At 46.2% G+C, this 18,622-nt stretch overlaps 1 pseudogene; it reads left to right on the top strand.

Annotated features, from left to right (window-relative positions):
- The first annotated feature begins 1,439 nt into the window (after positions 1-1,439).
- On the top strand, positions 1,440-17,663 carry LOC132597145 (uncharacterized; annotated as a pseudogene).
- The last annotated feature ends 959 nt before the right edge of the window (positions 17,664-18,622 follow it).

The following is an 18,622-nucleotide window of genomic DNA, read 5'->3' on the forward strand; positions in this document are numbered from 1 at the left end:
TTCCCGCATCAGGGCTTAAACCCGTGTCCCCTGCATTGGCAGACGGATTCTTATCCACTGCGCCACCAGGGAAGTCCGGGGATAAGGTTTTATTGTCCAGAATACATTAAAAACCTCACAGATCAGTAACAAAAATGCAAACAACCCAGTTAAAAAAACAACAAAGGACTTGACCTGCTGGAAGTCAAAGGCACAGTAATATATTTTCAATTTCATGCATCAAAATGACATACTGATATTTTACATGAAGTTCACCAAAGATACACCGTCCAGGTAAGCATGTACAAAGCAACCCCGTAAGTAACCATGACCCCTTACAAAGTTGGGAAAGAATGCTAATCTTCTAAGAAGCTACGTTGTTAGGGTCAGAAGAAAGGAAAAAAAAAAAAAAAGGATCTTTATGGTTGAGCAGGCATCCCATCTTTGAGGAGGTCTGGTTAATATATAAGGCAGATACTGCCCACTAAAGGGGAGGGAGGGAGGAGGCCAAAAAGGACAGAGAGAAATTTACATTTAAATTTTATTGTCCTGCCTCAAAATATACATTGTATTTCATAAAATGGATAAACAAAATATAGTCTGTACATAGGATGGAGCAGTATTTAACCATAAAATGGAAGAAAGCTCTGATATGCTGCAATGTGAATGAACCTTGAAATTATTATGCTCAGGAAAAAAGCCAGACACAAATGGCCAATATTGTATTATTCCATTTAGATATATAAAATGTCCAGAATAGGTAAATCCAGTGAGACAGAAAGTATTTTAGTGGTGATCAGGAGGTAGGGTTATCATGGATATAAAATAGCCTTATAATTTGTTTTTTTAAATGAAGATATATTTCACATACTCTCACATACGTTCACACTTTTAAGTGTAAAACTCAGTGGCTTTTTGTACATCGCACAGCTGTGCAACCACCGCTATACAATCTGAATAAGGAAATATAGACTTCTACGTTTCAAAATTCACTTGGACTGACTAAAGCCTGATCGGACACAAATTTCTTTGCAGTGTAAAATGCACACCTGAGAACGGTGACATTTCACACCTATGTATGTGCTGAGGCTGCAGGGAGGCTGGGGCCTCGGGGTCCGACTTCCCAGGGGGAAAGGTCCCTGGCTTTTGGGTTGCTGATCTCAAGCCCCAGAGGCAGGAAGCGGGGACGAAAAGTGGGACCTCCCCGTGTCAAGGGTCACACTTCAAAACCTAGCCTGACCCTGCCTTGCACGTGTTGATGTCACTGAGAGTTTGGTTCTTAACGGGCACATTCCCCCGGTGACTTCTCCCCAGTCAGTGTCCTGACTCCGGAGTTCACGAAGCCCTGTGTCTCGTCCTTTCTCATCCTCACTCCCGTTATGGAGCGATCCGCGGGGAAACTGAATCTGGACTTCCAGGTGCAGGAGGAGGACACAGGGGAGCCGCCCAGCTGCGAGCAGATGCCACAGGGACCTCCTGGCTGGGAGCGGGTTCTTGCACGGAGGCCAAGTCCCGGGCTGGGGAATCAGCGACGCGTGTCTCTGTGGCCTGTCACTCGGAGCAGGGGCGGGGCCTGGTTGAACTGTCCAGTCAGCGGAGACTGGGCGGGGTCTCGACAACCAGCCAATCAGGGTAGGAAGGGACCAGGAGGACTGCCCATCGGGGCGGGGGCGGGGCAAGGGTTACCGCCCAATCAGGGCTCGGGCCCCGGAGCGCCGTCCAATGAGGGCGGGCGACGGGCGCGTTCCGAGCCCCCGGAAGTTTCTCTCAGCGGCCCGCACGGTGGTGCAAACTTGTCCCGCTCGGCCTTAGGTGTCGCGTCCCCGTCGGTCTTACCTGCCCAGGTCGGACGGTCGCCTGGGGGACTCTTCAGAGAACCCGGAAGGAGGCGGAGATGGTGAGCTCGCGGCCCGGGGCCCGAACAAGGAAAAAGCTGCTTCGAACTGGCCGGACCTGCCGGAAGAGGCAGTCTGGCCAGGGTCTCCCTGCGTCCCACCCACTCCCGTGTCCAGACCCAATTCTCCCCCTCGGCCGCGGGGAGGGGACCCGGCTTCCAGTCCCGGGATCCCAACTTGACTCTCCCCCTTGGCGGCGGATTGGGGTCCGGGCATCCGGACTGAGCCCTGGGCGGAGTGGGCTTGCGAGGGAGGAAAGGACGGTCAGAAGCTGGGGGCGAGGGAGGTCTTCCCTGGATCTGACAGATAAAGTCAAGCCCGGACTTGGCAAGGAGACTGAATTGCAAATACTGTTGCGATAGCGCCGAGGCTCGGATCTCAGAGATATGTCAGCCTCTCCAACCGCGCAGAAAAAGGCTTTTTCTCTTCTGTGTGAGGAGGGAAGTTGGGCGAGTGAGGGCGGTGCGCGGACTGCGGGTCAGTGTGGCTGGACTGAACAGGGTCCCCTGGGTCTCCTATTCTCTGGAGAAGCTGACCAGGGGCTTTTTCGGAACCTCAGTGCTGCTCAGGTGTGGGGCCGTCCCAGCGTTCCCTCCTCCTGTGGGGAGGGAGCCTGGTGATGTGCGTAAGAAATGGGACGGGGAAAAGTTGGTGGAGCCCAGATGTGTGAGTAGGTCAGGAGGGCCGGACCTCCTAATGTCAAAGGTCAAAGTCAAACTGGCTCCTGCTTTGTTATAAAGCAGAAACTAACACACCGTTGTAAAGCAACTATACTCTAATAAAGGTGTTAAAAAAAAAACCCACCAAAAAAACTGGCTCCTGCAATGCCTGCAGTGGTGTCACAGAGTGTCTTTGTTCTTAAAGGAAGGGCACAGATCCACAGTGACATTGCCCTCCATCCGTCCCCTGACCCAGGAGTTCCCCAGGTCCTCCTCTATCATGTTCAATAATAATCAGTATTGATGCCGCAAAGAACAAAGCGGTTTATTTGGGGGTCTTAAGAATTTCAATTTGGGGTACACAGGTTCTGGCAAAACCAGAGTGTTCTGGGGAAGAGAAAGAGTCAGGAGTTTATAAAGCACAAGCCACAAGGTTGTTAAAGTTGTCTGGCAGAAATTATGATTGACTCTGACAGACGCGGAGGAAAATTCAAGTAACCATTAAATTAAGAAGAAAGGGAATTTTATTCGAGCCAAACTAAGGATTATAACCCAGGAGACAGTCTCTCAGAAGCTCTGAGAACTGTTCCACCAGTTAGAAGTCGAAAACACAGTCATGTACATTTTTGAGATGAAAGATCGTACATCAAAATGACATACTGACATTTCACATAAAGTTCACCAAAGATACATAGTCCAGGTAAGCACGTACAAAAGGAGTAGTAAGACAGAAGTTACATTGCTAGCCTCAAAAGAAAGGGAAAATTTTGATCTTTACGTTTGAGAAGGCGTTCCCATCTTTGAAGAGGTGTGGTTACCGTGTAGTGCATATGCTTAAACACTAAGTGGGGAGGGAGGAGCTCCAAACAGACGGAGAGAGAGCGTTTTATGTTAAAATTTACTTGTGCTTTCTCAAAGTATAAATTTTATTTCATCACACAGGGAAGGAAATATTTGTCCTTAAGGGATAGGCTGTCACGAGTTATTTAGGGGAAGGGTCCAATAAGTATCTTGACTTTCTGGGTCATTGGGCAGATGTTCTGGATGCCTGCGTTAAGTCAGTAAGTGGTCAAAAGTTCAGATTCCATCTGGGCTGAGACCTGCATAAGCCCCACTTCCTCAGTGGCCTCCTGGCTCCATTTTAGAGCGCTCTCTTAGCAATACTGACTCCATTTTGATTTTCCTTTCACACCTGTCCCCTCGTGCCCCAGCCCTCGGACTAAAGGGCAGGGGCAGCCCTGGACAGGTGGGGATACTAGGAGAGGAGACTGAGTCAGCACTTTTCTGTTTTGGAGAAAGGGTCTGCAAGCTTTGGGCTGATGCTGTGTGGCCAGGAGCAGATTCTGCGTATAGCCCAGGATCCTGGCGGCCAGGTGTGGCGTCCCATAGAAAGCCAGGCGCTAAAGGGCTGAAGGCAACAAACGGCACTTCCGCCCTGCTCCGCCACGTGACCTACAGCTGGCCCTTCTCTCAGAATCAAGCCTGCAACGTTGTCAATCAGGGCCTGAAGGGGGTCCATCCAATCAGGGCGTGAGGGATCGAGCCTCATCCAATCAGAGCCGGGGGCGGGCGCATCCCCCCTGCGGGGACGTCGCTCTCCGCCTCCCGGGAGTCCAGCGCGCCACATGGGGTCCAGGTGTCCGCTCGCTGTCCCTCTCACCTGCGCGGGCGGTCGGGCCGCAGGGCCGCGGAGAGGACGCCGTGAGAACCGAGAGCAGGGCTGAGATGGTGAGTGCGCGGGCCATGCGCTGAGACGCGCCGGGGCTCGTTCCAACTGGCCGGAACGGGCCGCGGGCCCCGTCTCCCTGTCCGCAGTCCGCACTCAACTCTTTACCCTCTCCCACGAGTCCCATCCACGCACAGGGTCTGAGCGCCCTGATCTGTTCCTGGGCCGGGAGGGCAGGGGGTGGGATCCGAGGTAGCACAAGCGGAGCAGACGCTCAGGCGCTGGTGGGGAGGGGACCCGCCCTGGACCTGACAGATGAAGTCCAGCCCAGACTTGTCAAGCAAGGAGCCTGTATTGCGAATGCTGTTGCGATAGCGCCGAGGCTGGGATCTCAGAGAGGTGCCAGCGTGTCCAACCACACAGCAAAGGGCTTTTCTCTTCTCTGTGAGGCGGGTGAGAGCAAGGCTGTTTTTCAGGATCGGGGCTCCCTGTGGTCAGCGCATTCTCGGCCCAGGTCTGCAAGGGCTTGTTCTGCAGCTCATTGTCTCTTGGGGTGGGGCTGCGGGTGAGGGTGGGGTTGAGGTGGGGGAGAAACCTAAAATCAGGGGCCTGTGGGTGAGAAGCCTGATCAAAGGTGGGCTAAGAAATAGTCGTTGACCTTAAAAATAAAAATCAGCTGTTTACCAGCAAAAATGGGTTTATTTGGGAACAACAAAGAATTGCAATTTGGGACAGACAACGAATAGTAAAAGCCATATGCAAGTCCAAGGAACTTACTGGAGAGAAAGGATGGAGTTGGGAGAGGTTATAGTACTGAAGCAACTTCCACTGGAGAAAATGGAGAGTTCAGGGTGATGCTGGTTTCTCACTGGCTAGCTGCTGGGGTAGCCAGTTTCTTGAGCAGATGCCATGCATGCACATCTTTTCCTGTTGTGGCCTTCAATTGGTGATTCTTTCTTGTTTCCATTTGTTCTGTTGGGGTCTCTAATTGACACTTGTTCCTGTAACTGACATCACGTGGTACTGGCCGAGGCTCCCTCTTCTCCCCACCAACATCTTTTTTAGTGAGTTTTCTCTTAATTTTCACATGGCCACTGAGAATACTTGGTCAAGCCTGTAGCATAAAATAATCTAAACTTCAAAACAAGAGACCTTTATCCAAATGAGTTCCTGCAGGGGGAGAAGGGTCTGTTGCACCAGGCACAGGGGGCTCTGCAGGAAAGGGGACATCTGACCCTAAGATCTGCAAGCATCTCAGGAGTTGGGCAAAGAGAGTTTTTCTCTTATACAGAGGAGTAAACATCACCAGGAGGGACCAGGTGTGATGCTCGGATAGCAGATCCCTGAGGCCAGCCTGTCCTTAGGGGTCTGTCGGCTGGCTGCGGTGAGGCCAGGTCAGGGGGAAGGAGAGGAGCTGAACCAAAGTTTGGCCAACAAGCATTTGTTCTGCTTGGTCAGTGGGGGGAACAGTTCCACTAATCACTGATGAGGTGGAGATGGGGCTCTGAGGGGACTGCGTCTGGCCTTGTCCTGGATAAACAAGGGGCCTCCGTGTGAGTCTTATCTGAGTCAGGTGGGGCACGGGGGTGGTTTCTTGCAGCCTGCCGTTTTCCAGAAGACCAAAGGGTGGGGGTCCTTTCACCTCCCATCGAAGTTTCCAGGAGCACAGGGCTCAGGGAGGGTTCAGCATTGTCCCCTGACACCTGTGAGCAGCCTCCTCTGGGTCCAGCTCAGCACTAATAGCTTCCCCTGATCCAGCTTCCGGTTTCAGCAAGTGTAAAATTCCGCATTCTTTCTGCCTGGTTTCTTCTCCTTAGTGAGGGTAGTAAGCGTCTCAGGTCTTTGCCCTTTCCTGCTGACTTGTATTATTCTGGGTGTTTGGGCCTTAACCAGAGATGCCTCTGGGGAGAAGTGTCTCAGTACAGAAAATGTCTTCTCTTCCATTAGAATTTCAGGAAATGCAGGCAGTCCCACCCCTTCATGTGAAATGGGTGGACATACTGATTAAAAAGATTCATAGGAATCATAGTGGCTCTTCCATGCAGGGTGCAGAGTTCTGACACTGTCTGATTCTTGTCTACTTCCTGTTATTAGCTGGTCAACAGAGATGAATGGAAATTCTGTGAAATGTGACCAGTGCTACTGAGACTTGCTCACTTCTTTTTAGATGAGTTACAGCTCGTCATCATGAGGATATTAGTGAACTGATGCCTGTCTTCTGAAAGGGATGAGCAGTATCCTGTTCCTCAAATCATAAAAGTGCCCCAGAATTTCCCTAGGTGAAGGAACGTGGCCTTGGGTCCTGCTGTCCACCCTACCCCACTCCTACGCCGGTGGCCTCCAGGCCATAGAACCACCACAGAAGGATCTGTTTGTGGCATGAGCGTAGGGGAGGGGATCCACCTGCAGGAATGCTAGGGGTGGTTTGTCCTCTGAGGTTCTGCTGGCCTCAGCTGTTCCCTGACCTTTGCTTTTGGCTTCATCCAAGAGAGTTGATGCTCTGAGTGTTACGTGTGCACCCTGAGTGAGTCTGTGAAGGTCAGGCGTGGAGAAGGCTCCTTGAGCTCAACTGCTGTTGAGAGGGTTGATGAATTGGAGAGTTTCTCTGGGTCAGAACTTCAACTTGAGCGTTTCCTCCTGGGTGAGAATTGAGACCCAGAAGGAGGGGGTATTTCCACACTGAGAGAGGCAGCACAGGCGTGTGGAGCTCTGGAGCTCAGTCCCTCCCCCTGCCCTGGGGGCGCCCAGCCAGGCTGTGTGTCAGCAGGGGGATCCCAGCCCCCCAGCTCGGATGGCTTTGACCTTCTGACTTGGGGTTTCCTTGTGCACCGTGGGCAGCAGGCCGCTGATCTGAGCGGCTCACACTTGGCTGCTCTTCCCTTTTGTTTCTTTGATGGAATCTTGTGTCATGTGACTCAGTGTGAGTACTGAAGACTTTTGTTCCGTTACTTGAAGGTGTAGATATTTATTCCTTTGGTTGGCTGGTAGCACTTCCCAGTGAGCGGCCCCCAGGGTGCCCATCATCCTGGTCTTATTTATTTATTTATTTATTTCCATACGCGGGCCTCTCACTGTTGTGGCCTCTCCCGTTGCGGAGCACAGGCTCCGGACGCGCAGGCTCAGCAGCCATGGCTCATGGGCCCTGCCGCTCCGCGGGATGTGGGATCTTCCCGGACCGGGGCACGAACCCGTGTCCCCTGCATCGGCAGGTGGACTCTCAACCACTGCACCACCAGGGAAGCCCCCGGTCTTTTTGTTATTCTTTGCAGCTTTACATATGTCCTTCATCACCAAGCATCATTTTGTTTGATTTTGCTTCTGCTGAATTTGTAATAAGTGAATATGACCCGTACCACACAAGTAATGCCACACAGAAGGCTTCTCTGTGGTTCTCAGCCCCAGTCTGTTTCACACGTGTTGGTTTCAGCGGTCACCTGGTTAAATCCTCCATCCAGTCGTGTGAGGCTTGAGTTGTCTCATGTTTAATTTTGATTTGTCAGCAGCGCCGTTAAACTCCTTGATTTTGTCTCCAAGTGCCAGTGCAATATAAATTTTGTACATGTGGAAGGAAAATTGTAGGATTGTAGATTATGGATATTTTCAAAATACTAGGAAGTGTGGATGGAGGGCTGGAGACGAGTGTTTATTCCACGTCATTTCCAGCAGATGGAGATTTGGAAATTCCAGCTTAATTTTGTTCATCTCAAGTGTGTAAAATGGATCTGCTTGTGATTGTATATTGGTCTTTACTGATAATCATTGAGTCTGAGCATTTCTTATAAGTGGTGGCTCATCTTCTGTGAGATAGTTTTCAGTTGTTTTCTCACCTTTAATTCATTTGTATATTTATTGATTTTTTATGTGTTATTTACATACACTGGACATTCATCTCTTTTCATTTCTAGGTATGGCAAAGATGTTCTCCCAAACTGTGGGTTATCGCTTCTTTTTTTCTTTTTTTTAATGTTTATTTATTTATTTATTTGGTTGCACCTGGTCTTAGTTGTGGCAGGCGGGCTCCTTAGTTGTGGCATGCGAACTCTTAGTTGCCGTGTGCATGTGGGAACTAGTTCCCTGACCAGGGATCGAACCCAGACCCCCTGCATTGGGAGTGCAGAGTCTTAACCAGTGCACCACCAGGGAAGTCCCTATCATTTCTTTTTATTCTACACTTCATGGACAATTCTTAACTTTAATAGCCTTGAACTGAATTTATCCACCTCTTCCGTTGTAGCTCTTTTTTCTTTTCGTGTATAGGAAAATTTCCCCTACCCTCAAGTCATGAGTGGGTTTGCCTGTAACTTCTCAATGTGTTCTACTTTCTTCTTTCACAGTTAAGTTCACAGTGAATTGGTTATTGCATGTGCAGTTACTAAGGAAAAAGATTTCTTATTCCCCTGTAAATACCCAGTAATCACTGCCCCTCAGGTCAAAGTGTCATCATCTGGCCCCTGCCCAGCAGCTTATGCTCTGGCGTTGATCCACTTGACAAAAACAGGTGGGCCTGTTTCAGTGCGCTGTTTTTCCATTGGTGTATTTGTCCATCCCTCTGTTAACACCATCCTGTCCTAATCACTGCAGTTTAAAACGCTTCAATGTCTGTTACGGAATATCCCACCACCTTGATCCATAGAAAATTTTGGCTATTATTAGAAATTTGTTTTCCATTTCAGTTTTTAGAAGTAGTTTTTCTCTAAGTTCAAACAAAACAGAATCAAACCATCCCCAAAACAAGCCAATTTTAGATTTAATGGAATTTTCTTAAAACTCTTAACCTGTTCGGGAGAAGCTGACATCCTGGTCTCTTTTCTGTGGATATGCGCCATCCCTTCATTCATTTCCTTCTAGGATGGTGTTAGTCAATAATGTTTTGAAATTTTTCCATTAAATTGTTTTATATTTTTTATTAAACATATTTTAGAAAGAAAGTTAATTTTAATGACAATTAGTTTAAATTATTTATTTATTTATTTTTGACTGCGCTACGTGTCATCTTAGTTCCCCAACCAGGGATCGAACCCATGCCCTCTGCAGTGGAAGCTCCAAGTCTTAACCACTGGACAGCCAGAGAAGTCCCCTAATGACAATTAGTTTTAAAAGTCTATGTTAAGAAAAGTCTGTTTAAACTTTTACATTTCTACTGCTTGTTTCTTTTTTTTTTTAATTATTTTTTAAAATTGAAGTATACTTGACTTACAGTGTTGTGTTAATTACTGCTGTATGGCAAAGTGATTTAGTTATTTCTTTTTTAAAATATTCTTTTCCATTATGGTATGTCATAGGATATTGAATATAGTTATCTGTGCTGTACAGTAGGACCTTGTTGTTTATCCATTCTGTATATAAAAGCTTACATCTGCTCACCCCAACCTCCCACCCCATTCTACCCCCAACTCCCTCCCCCTTGGCAACCACCAGTCTGTTCTCTGTGTCCGTGATTCTGTTTCTGTTTCAGAGGCAGGTTCATTTGTGTCATATTTTAGATTCCACGTATAAGTGATATCATATGGTATTTGTCTTTCTCTATCTGACTTACTTCACTTAGTATGATAATCTCTAGTTGCATCCATTTTGCTGCCAATGGCATTATTTCATTCTTTTTTATGGCTGAGTAATATTCCATTGTGTACACATACCACAGCTTCTTTATCCATTCCTCTGTTCATGGACACTTAGGTTGTTTCCATGTCTTGGCTATTGTGAACAGTGCTGCTATGAACATAGGGGTGCATATATCTTTTTGAATTATGGTTTTGTCTGGACATATGTCTCAGAGTGGGATTGCTGGATCATATGGCAATTCTATTTTTAGTTTTATGGAGAATCTTCATACTGTTTTCCACAGTGACTGTACCAATTTACATTCCCACCAACAGTGTAGGAGGGTTCCCTTTCCTTTTCTCCACACTTACTCTCCAGCATTTGTTATTTGTAGACTTTTTAATGATGGCCATTGTCACTGGCATGAGGTGTAGTTTTTATTTCATTTCTCTAATAATTAGTGATGTTGAGCATCTTTTCATGTGCCTATTGGCCATCTGTATTTCTTCTTTGGAGAAATGCCTATTTAGGTCTTCTGCCCATTTTGGATTGGGTTGTTTTTGTTGTTGTTGTTGAGTTGTATGAGCTGTTTATATATTTTGGGGTTTTTTGTTTTTGTTTTTGTTTTTTTTTGCAGTACACGGGCCTCTCACCGCTGTGGCCTCTCCCGTTGCAGAGCACAGGCTCCAGAGGCGCAGGCTCAGCGGCCATGGCTCACAGGTCCAGCCGCTCCGCGGCATGGGGGATCCTCCCAGACCGGGGCATGAACCCGTGTCCCCTGCATTGGCAGGCGGACTCCCAACCACTGTGCCACCAGGGAATCCCTGTTTATATATTTTGGAATTAAGCCCTTGTTGGTGGCATCGTTTGCAAATATTTTCTCCTGTTGTGTAGGTTGTCTTCACTCTCCTCTATTAATAATTTTAAAAATCAAGCATGTATGGCAGATCAGTATTAGAGAGATTTCTGTGTCTGTTATTACCAAGAGCTCAGAGTGAGAAATATGTTTGAATACTTGAAAAGACTCTGAGCAGAAACAAGACTTGAAGTGTGGTTTTATGATAAACCACTCAGAAAACCTCAGTCATCCAATACTAAAAACACAGAAGATAAACAGGCATTTACTAAACTCATTGTCTCCAGCACATGACACATGACATATTAAGGCATCTTTTGCTCCCATCCTGGTATATGTAGCAAAACAACACGTTTTAAATAGAAACCAGCACTTCTGCTCAAATACATTGGGCAGCTTTTTTTTTTTTTTTTTTTTTTTTTGGGTACGCGGGCCTCTCACTGTTGTGGCCTCTCCCGTTGCGGAGCACAGGCTCCGGACGCGCAGGCTCAGCGGCCATGGCTCACAGGCCTAGCCACTCAGCGGCATGTGGGATCCTCCCGGACTGGGGCACGAACCCGTGTCCCCTGCATCGGCAGGCGGACTCTCAACCACTGCGCCACCAGGGAAGCCCAGCAGATTTTTTAAAATATATTTTCCAATTCTACATACCCTGAAAAGCTCTCATGGTCAATCACATCTTGACCCAAGGCAGCCCAGCAGTGTACACAGATATCTGTTTACTAAAGAGGAGCAGTTCCCCATTGAACAATAGGAAGGAACTACAAAGCAGATAATGTTTAAAGTTCCAAGACTGGTATTTCAATTGCTTTCAAGCAATTTATGCCTTAGTGATAAGGAGATAGATGAGATGATTGAACGTGAGAGTCCATTAATATGGATCCTGCAGGGGAATAATTGTTCATTGGTATTTTGCCCCATTGGGATGAGAGTTTGAAAAGCACTTCATATTTCTTTCTTTCTTTCTTTTTTAATTTATATTTTTGGCTGCGTTGGGCCTTCATTGCTGCACACACGCTTTCTCTAGTTGTGGCGAGCTGGGGCTACTCTTCGTTGCGGTGTGTGGGCTTCTCATTGTGGTGGCTTCTCGTTGCGGAGTACGGGCTCTAGGCACATGGGCTTCAGTAGTTGTGAAACACGGGCTCAGTAGTTGTGGCACGCAGGCTCGGTAGTTGTGGCTCATGGGCTATAGAGCACAGGCTCAGTAGTTGTAGCACACAGGCTTAGTTGCTCCGTGACATGTGGGATCTTCCCGGACCAGGGCGCAAACCCGTGTCCCCTGCATTGGCAGGCGGATTCTCAACCACTGCACCACCAGGGAAGTCCTGAATCTATTTTTTAAACAGCTTTAGTTGACATATAATTTATGTACCATAAGGTTTCCCTGTTCAGAGTGTAAAATTCCAGGGTGTTAGTATATTTACAATTGTGCAAGCATCCTCATATTCTGATTTTAAATCATTTTTATCACCCCAAAAGAAAACTTGTATCTGCTGGCAGTCACCCCTCATTCCAGGACTTCACCCGCCCTTGGTCTAGGCAGTTTATTAATCTACTTTCTTTTTCTTTTTTTAAGGGGAACTTTATTTTTATTTATTTATTTTTGGCTGTCTTGAGTCTTCGTTGCTGTGCAGGCTTTTCTCTAGTTGTGGCGAGCGGGGGCTACTCTTCGTTGCCGTGCGCAGGCTTCTACATTGCAGTGGATTATCTTGTTGTGGAGCATGGGCTTTAGGTGTGCGGTCTTCAGTAGTTGTGGCACGTGGGCTCAGTAGTTGCAGCACACAGGCTTAGTTGCTCCGCAACATGTGGGATCTTCCCGGACCAGGGCTCGAACCCGTGTCCCCCTGAATTGGCAGGCAGATTCTTAACCCCTGCACCACGGGGGAAGTCCTATTAATCTACATTCTATCTCTATAGATTTGCTCATTCTGTGCCTTTTGTATAAGTGTTATGTGGAGTCTTAATGTTCTTAAAGTTTATTGGTTTTGTGCCACCGATCAGTACAATATTCCTCTTCTGGCAAATAATATTCCGCTGTGAGATTATATTGTGTTTGCTTATCCAAGTCACTTGATGATCTTTTGATTTGTTTCCACTTTTTGGCTGTCATAAGTCATGCTGCTGTGAATATCTGCGTATTAGTTTTTGTGTTGGTGTTCGCTTTCACCTCCTCTCTTGGGTAGATAGATACCTAGGGTGGAATTGCTGTGTTATGTGGTGACACTGTGTTATCATTTTGAGGATCTGCTGGACTGTCTTCCAAAGTGGCTTCACCATTTTACCTTCCCATCAACAGTGTGTGAGGTTCCAACTTCCCCACATCCTTGCCTGCCCCGCCTTGCCTTGTTTGTCCATCTTATATCCATCCTGGTGGGTGTGAAGTATCTGCCTGTAGCTTTGGCATTTCCCTGATGAGTGTCGTCCAGCATCTTTTCATGGGCTTATTGGCCACTTGTATTTATTCTTTGGAGAAATGTCTGCTCACATTATTTGTCCATTATTTATGCATTATTTGTTTTTCTCGTTGCCCTTTATTTTTTATTGTTATCCTATTAGTTTTTTAAAATGTATTTAAAATACAAGTTTCTTATCAGGTGTGTGATTAGCAAACCCCAGTCGCAGACTCAGGCGAGGCAGCCTTGCCTTCTTTGTAGCTGATGTATTTGGAATTTTTTATAATTTAGATTGTCAGACTATATTTTGGATTAAAATTCTAATTTATAAAAATAATTGCTTGCTTTATATTTCAGGGGTCTGGTGTCATCCATATTGTCCTAAAGATAATAACTAGGTGTTTTTTTCCTCTCTGTTTAAGTCTCCTTTGGCCCTATTGCCGTCAGATCCTTCTGCGACTCTTCTTTGTGGAACATTTTCCTCCATTTCTGGGCACATGATTATCTGAGAGGCCCTGCTGGCTTGACAGATCCCTCAGGAAACAGGCCGTCTCTTACCCCACAGCTGTCCCAGGCCGTGGGCCCTGGCCTGCGTCTGTGCCCTCGGTGTCCACCTCATCCTGGCAGGGGGTCGTGTCTGCCTCTGTTGGATATGAGGGGACTGGCCCAGGCTTTTACATGCTGTTCAGTCCAGGCGAGAGTTGTTCAGATGCAGCGGCCCTGGAAAATCAGTGTTCACGACCTCCTGACAGTCTGCTCCTGCTTGGAGTTTCAAGGAAATAACTTTTGACCAAACCAAGTATTCATTTCCTTCTTATCTGAATGATGATTTTATTTTCAGTCTTTACCACCTCAGGTTCTGCTCTCTCACTAAAAACAATTTTTTTAAAAAATTGAAGTACAGTTGATTTACAGTATTGTGTTAGGGGACTTTCCTGGTGGTCCAATGGTTAAGACTCCGAGCTTCCACTTCAGTGGGTGCAGGTTCAATCCCTGGTCAGGGAACTAAGATCCCATGTCCTGGGTGGTGCAGCCAAAAAGTTAAAAAAAAAATAAATTGTGTGTTAGTTTCAGGTGCACAGCAAAGTGACTCCCTTATACACACACACACACACACACACACACACATATATGTCTGTATATATCTATAGTCTTTTTTTCCAATTATTTTCCATTATAGGTTATTACAGTATATTGAATATAGTTCCCTGTGTAAATCCTTATTGTTTATCTATTTTATATTTGGTAAAAAACAGTTCTTTTTAGTCATGTGTCTATAAGTCTACATCTGTTGTTGCTGTTACACGTTGCCTCAGTTTCCAGCACTTAGCATCACTGAGTAAAATGCATTTGATTGACTTGTGTGTGTTCATTTCCCACAAGAGTGTAAGCTGAGGAGTCCTAGGAATTGAGTCCGGTTTCCGACTGCCAGCCTCCCCATCCTCCCACACATGAGGGTGAAGAGGGAGCCTTGCTGACACGGAACCTGTGGCTGTTTCAGGACTCGGTGGTCTTTGAGGACGTGGCTGTGAACTTCACCACAGAGGAGTGGGCTTTGCTGGACCTGGCTCAGAGGAAGCTCTACAGAGACGTGATGCTGGAGACCTTCAGGAACCTGGCCTCCGTGGGTGAGGACAGCTTCCTCCCTGCACTTAGTTTTTAGGGAACAAATATTTCTTACAATGTTCTTTCTTACTGGAACCAAGGAATAGGAATATGTTGAAAAACAGGCAGACGTGGTCCCCACCTTTATAGAACCTACCTAGAGTCAAATAGCTTTTCCATGACCATAAATATTTCTATATTGAATTGATTTTTATTGCTCTTGATCAGAATCCTGAGGCTCCCTAATTGTGTAAATGTGAGCGTGGTCTCCAGTGTTACTTTGGGGCAGTGAGAGCAGCGTTACGGTTTTCACCCTGTGAAAGTTACACTGTGATCAGTACACATTTGACATGATAATCTTGCTGTAGTTAAACTCACACTCACCCATCCTCAGTGACTTGAGGACCAGAGAATCGGCCGATCTCATGGAGGGCTTGTTGTCCTCCATCCTCCCCCTGAGAAGCTTTTCTCCACGAGCAGGACAGCAGCCACGCACCATCTGATCTCCTAGTGGCAGCTGGGTCAGTGGAGATAGGCTTCGTCTAGGGCCTCTGTGCCTGCGATCACCAGGAGGGCACACCTCTTGGGAGGAGCAGGTTCTGTATCAGGGAGAGATATTTGGACATAACTGTTAGAAACATGACTCTGTCTTTGAGAAGTGACGTTTTTCGTTAACCTGGCTTCCCTGTTGGACTTTTAATCCATCGTTGCCCGCTTGAGAAGTCTTTCTGTAGCTCCTTTTATAAAGGGAGCATTTGGGAATGTGCATTTTGCCCAGTTTCTTGCTACTTTGCTTCTCTGGTAATATTGATCTCGACATCAGTCTCCATTCTTTTTGAGGTATTTCTTAGTGGACAGGCTGCCATTTTGACTCATTTTCTCTACCATTGCCAAAGTTCCAAATAGATGAGGTCTTCAGAGTTTTTCTTTGCTTGAGTGATAAGTTAGGTTCTGGACCCAATTGCATCAGGTGTGTATCTGTGTGTTTGTGTGTTTAGGCTCCTCACAACTGGTCAACTCAATTCTGACAGCATCTACCCATGGTAGCCTCAAATTCCACAGCTTAAGGGTTCAGTCCTACAGGACTCACCCCTGGTCTTCACCTGCCCTCATCTGATACCAGTTTCAAGCTCAGGTTGTTACCAGTACTTGTGACCAACTGACTATAAATGAGAGAGGTTCCCGTGACCCCCCTCCTCAGGTTCAATTAATCTGCTAGTACACTCACAGGACTCAGAGAAACATTTCATGTACTTCATCACCAGTTTATTATAAAAGGATATAACTCAGGAACAGTCACATGGAAGAGATGCATAGGGCAGTATATGTCAGAAGGGTTTGGAGTTTCCATGCTGTCTCCAGGTGCCAGTCTTCCCATTATCTCCATGTTTTCACCAACATAGATGCTCTCTGAACTTCTTTTTGCTGGGGTGGGGGAGGTTATGGAGGCTTTATTACATATGCATGATTGATTAAATCATTGGCCATTGGCAAGTGATTGAAACTCTGGCTCCTCTCCCATCCCCAGAGGTGCTGGGGTGTCTGGGGGTGTGAGTGGGACTGAAAGTTCCACGCTTTAGTCACATGGTGTCTCCATTGGCAACGAGCCCCCATCCTGCGCTGCTTTTCAACAGTCACCTTCACGAATATAAACCCAATTGTGATGGAAAGGGCTTGTTATGAATAACAACACTTATTTCACCCTTCTGACCCTGAAGCATTTTCAGGAACTGAGAACAGGAGATCAAATATTATTCCATTGCTTTTATCACTCAGGAAATTCCAAAGGTTTTGGGAGCTGTGAGCAGGGAACTGTGGATGAGTACCTGATTTATGTGAGAAGTGTACGTTGGTCATCTGAATGACCAAATATATATGTATATATTTCTTATAAATCACAATATCACACATATATCCTTCCTTCCTTTATAAAACTATTTTACATTTTTGAATCAGCGTATGGAAAAAAAGTACAAATGGCCTCTTTCCTTTATCCCACCATTTCTTTCCCAAGGATTTAGTTATGTTACAAATTGTGGCAGGTTCTTGCCCTCAAGTTAAAACCAGTAGATCAAGTGCTCATTGGTCATTGCTCATTTTGGAGACTGGACTATGCAGTGAAGAGAAAATAGTAAGATTCACAAGAAATGATTCCTGCTCTTTTTTGGGAGAAAACTGGGCATTTCATAACATGAGAGATCAGCGTGTAACCCAGGAGAGGCATTTGAGGTGAGTGGCACTCCCACAAGGAGAAGGGGGATCTCGGCAGAGTGTTAGACTCACTTGAAATTAAATAAAAGGTATAAACCTAGGTAAACAATTGTGTACTCACAGAGTTTTTACAACACAATACTTTTATAAATGTGATGTAGACATTGAGCATCTGAAACTTAATTCAGTAGGAAATTTCAATGATCAGGAAACCCAATATGAAAAAAACACTGAAAGTTATGGCTCTGTTTGAGCCCTCAGCTGGAGCATTAAACTTGTTGAACTTTGTCACAATGCAGAGAGTGCCAAAAAACATGCCAATTCAGTGCACATGGCAAATACGTAGTCAAAATAATCATTAACATCCATCAATAAATTATTAATAAAGAAATCTTTTTTTTTTTTTTTTTTTTTTGCGGTACACAGGCCTCTCACTGTCGTGGCCTCTCCCGTTGCGGAGCACAGGCTCCGGACGCACAGGCTCAGCGGCCGTGGCTCACGGGCCCAGCCACTCCGCGGCATGTGGGATCTTCCCAGACCGGGGCACGAATCCTTGTCCCCTGCATCGGCAGGCGGACGCTCAACCACTGCACCACCAGGGAAGCCCAAGAAATCATTATTAATCCCTAATACTGTGCTTCCTACTTTGAACAGAAATCATTTGGTGGAGAGCCTCTGTGAAGGTAAAGAAGGCCATCAATGTCTAGAAACCCGGAACCAGCTTACACACCTTACTGTGCATAAGGGTTATCTGACTGCAATTCAGCCCTGTAAATGCACTAAGTGTGGAAAAGCCTTCAGGGATTGTTCTTTCCAGAGGAATCAGCAAAGATCTCACACCAGACACAGACCTCATCCATGTAAAGAATGTGGGCAAACCTGCACCTGTGTCTCATGCCTAAATCCTCCTGGTGGAACAGACATTGTAGAGAAAACTGACAAACGTCAGGATGATGGGAGAGCATCTAAGAGATATGTGAAAAGTTACAGTAGCAAACAGTCTTTACAGTGTAAGAAATCTAAAAAATCATTCACTTGCCTGTCATCTGTCCAGCGACATGTGAGAGGTCATTATGGACAGAAAATCCACGTTTGTGAAGTATGTGGGAAATCCTTCAGTTATTATTCCCAGATTGCACGGCATGTGAGAGCTCACACTGGAGAGAAACCCTATGAATGTAAAGAATGTGGGAAAGCTTTCACTCGCATCTCACACTTCCGAGAACATGTGAGAATGCACACTGGAGAGAAACCCTATGAATGTAAGCAGTGTGGCAAAGCTTTCAGTTGGTGCACTTACCTTCGAGAACACATGAGAACACACAGTGGAGAAAAACCCTATGAATGTAAGCAGTGTGGCAAAGCCTTCCCCTATCTCAAATCCCTGCAAGGACATGTGAGGATCCACACTGGAGAGAAACCTTATGTGTGTAAGGAATGTGGGAAATCCTACAGTTGTCCCAAATACTTTAGAAAACATGTGAAAACACACAGTGGAATAAAACCCTATGAATGTACAGAATGTGGGAAAATGTTTATTCCTTCTTATCCCTTCGACAACATATAAAAACACACAGTGAAGAGAAACCCTATCAGTGTCAGCAGTGTGGGAAAGCCTTCAGGTATCTGATATCCCTACAAAGACACATGAAGACACACACTGGTGAAAATTCTGAATACAAAACTGTGGAGAAGCCTTCCGTCTCCCTTAAAACCTCATTGTAAATGGAAGCAATCACATGGAGTGAAATCTTATGAATGGAAAGAATGTGGAAAAACCTTCAGCACTTCACTTATTTTGTAAATGAAAACTCAGG

Source organism: Globicephala melas, chromosome 3 (genome assembly GCF_963455315.2).
Source record: "Globicephala melas chromosome 3, mGloMel1.2, whole genome shotgun sequence".
In the NCBI taxonomy this organism is placed as follows: domain Eukaryota; kingdom Metazoa; phylum Chordata; class Mammalia; order Artiodactyla; family Delphinidae; genus Globicephala; species Globicephala melas.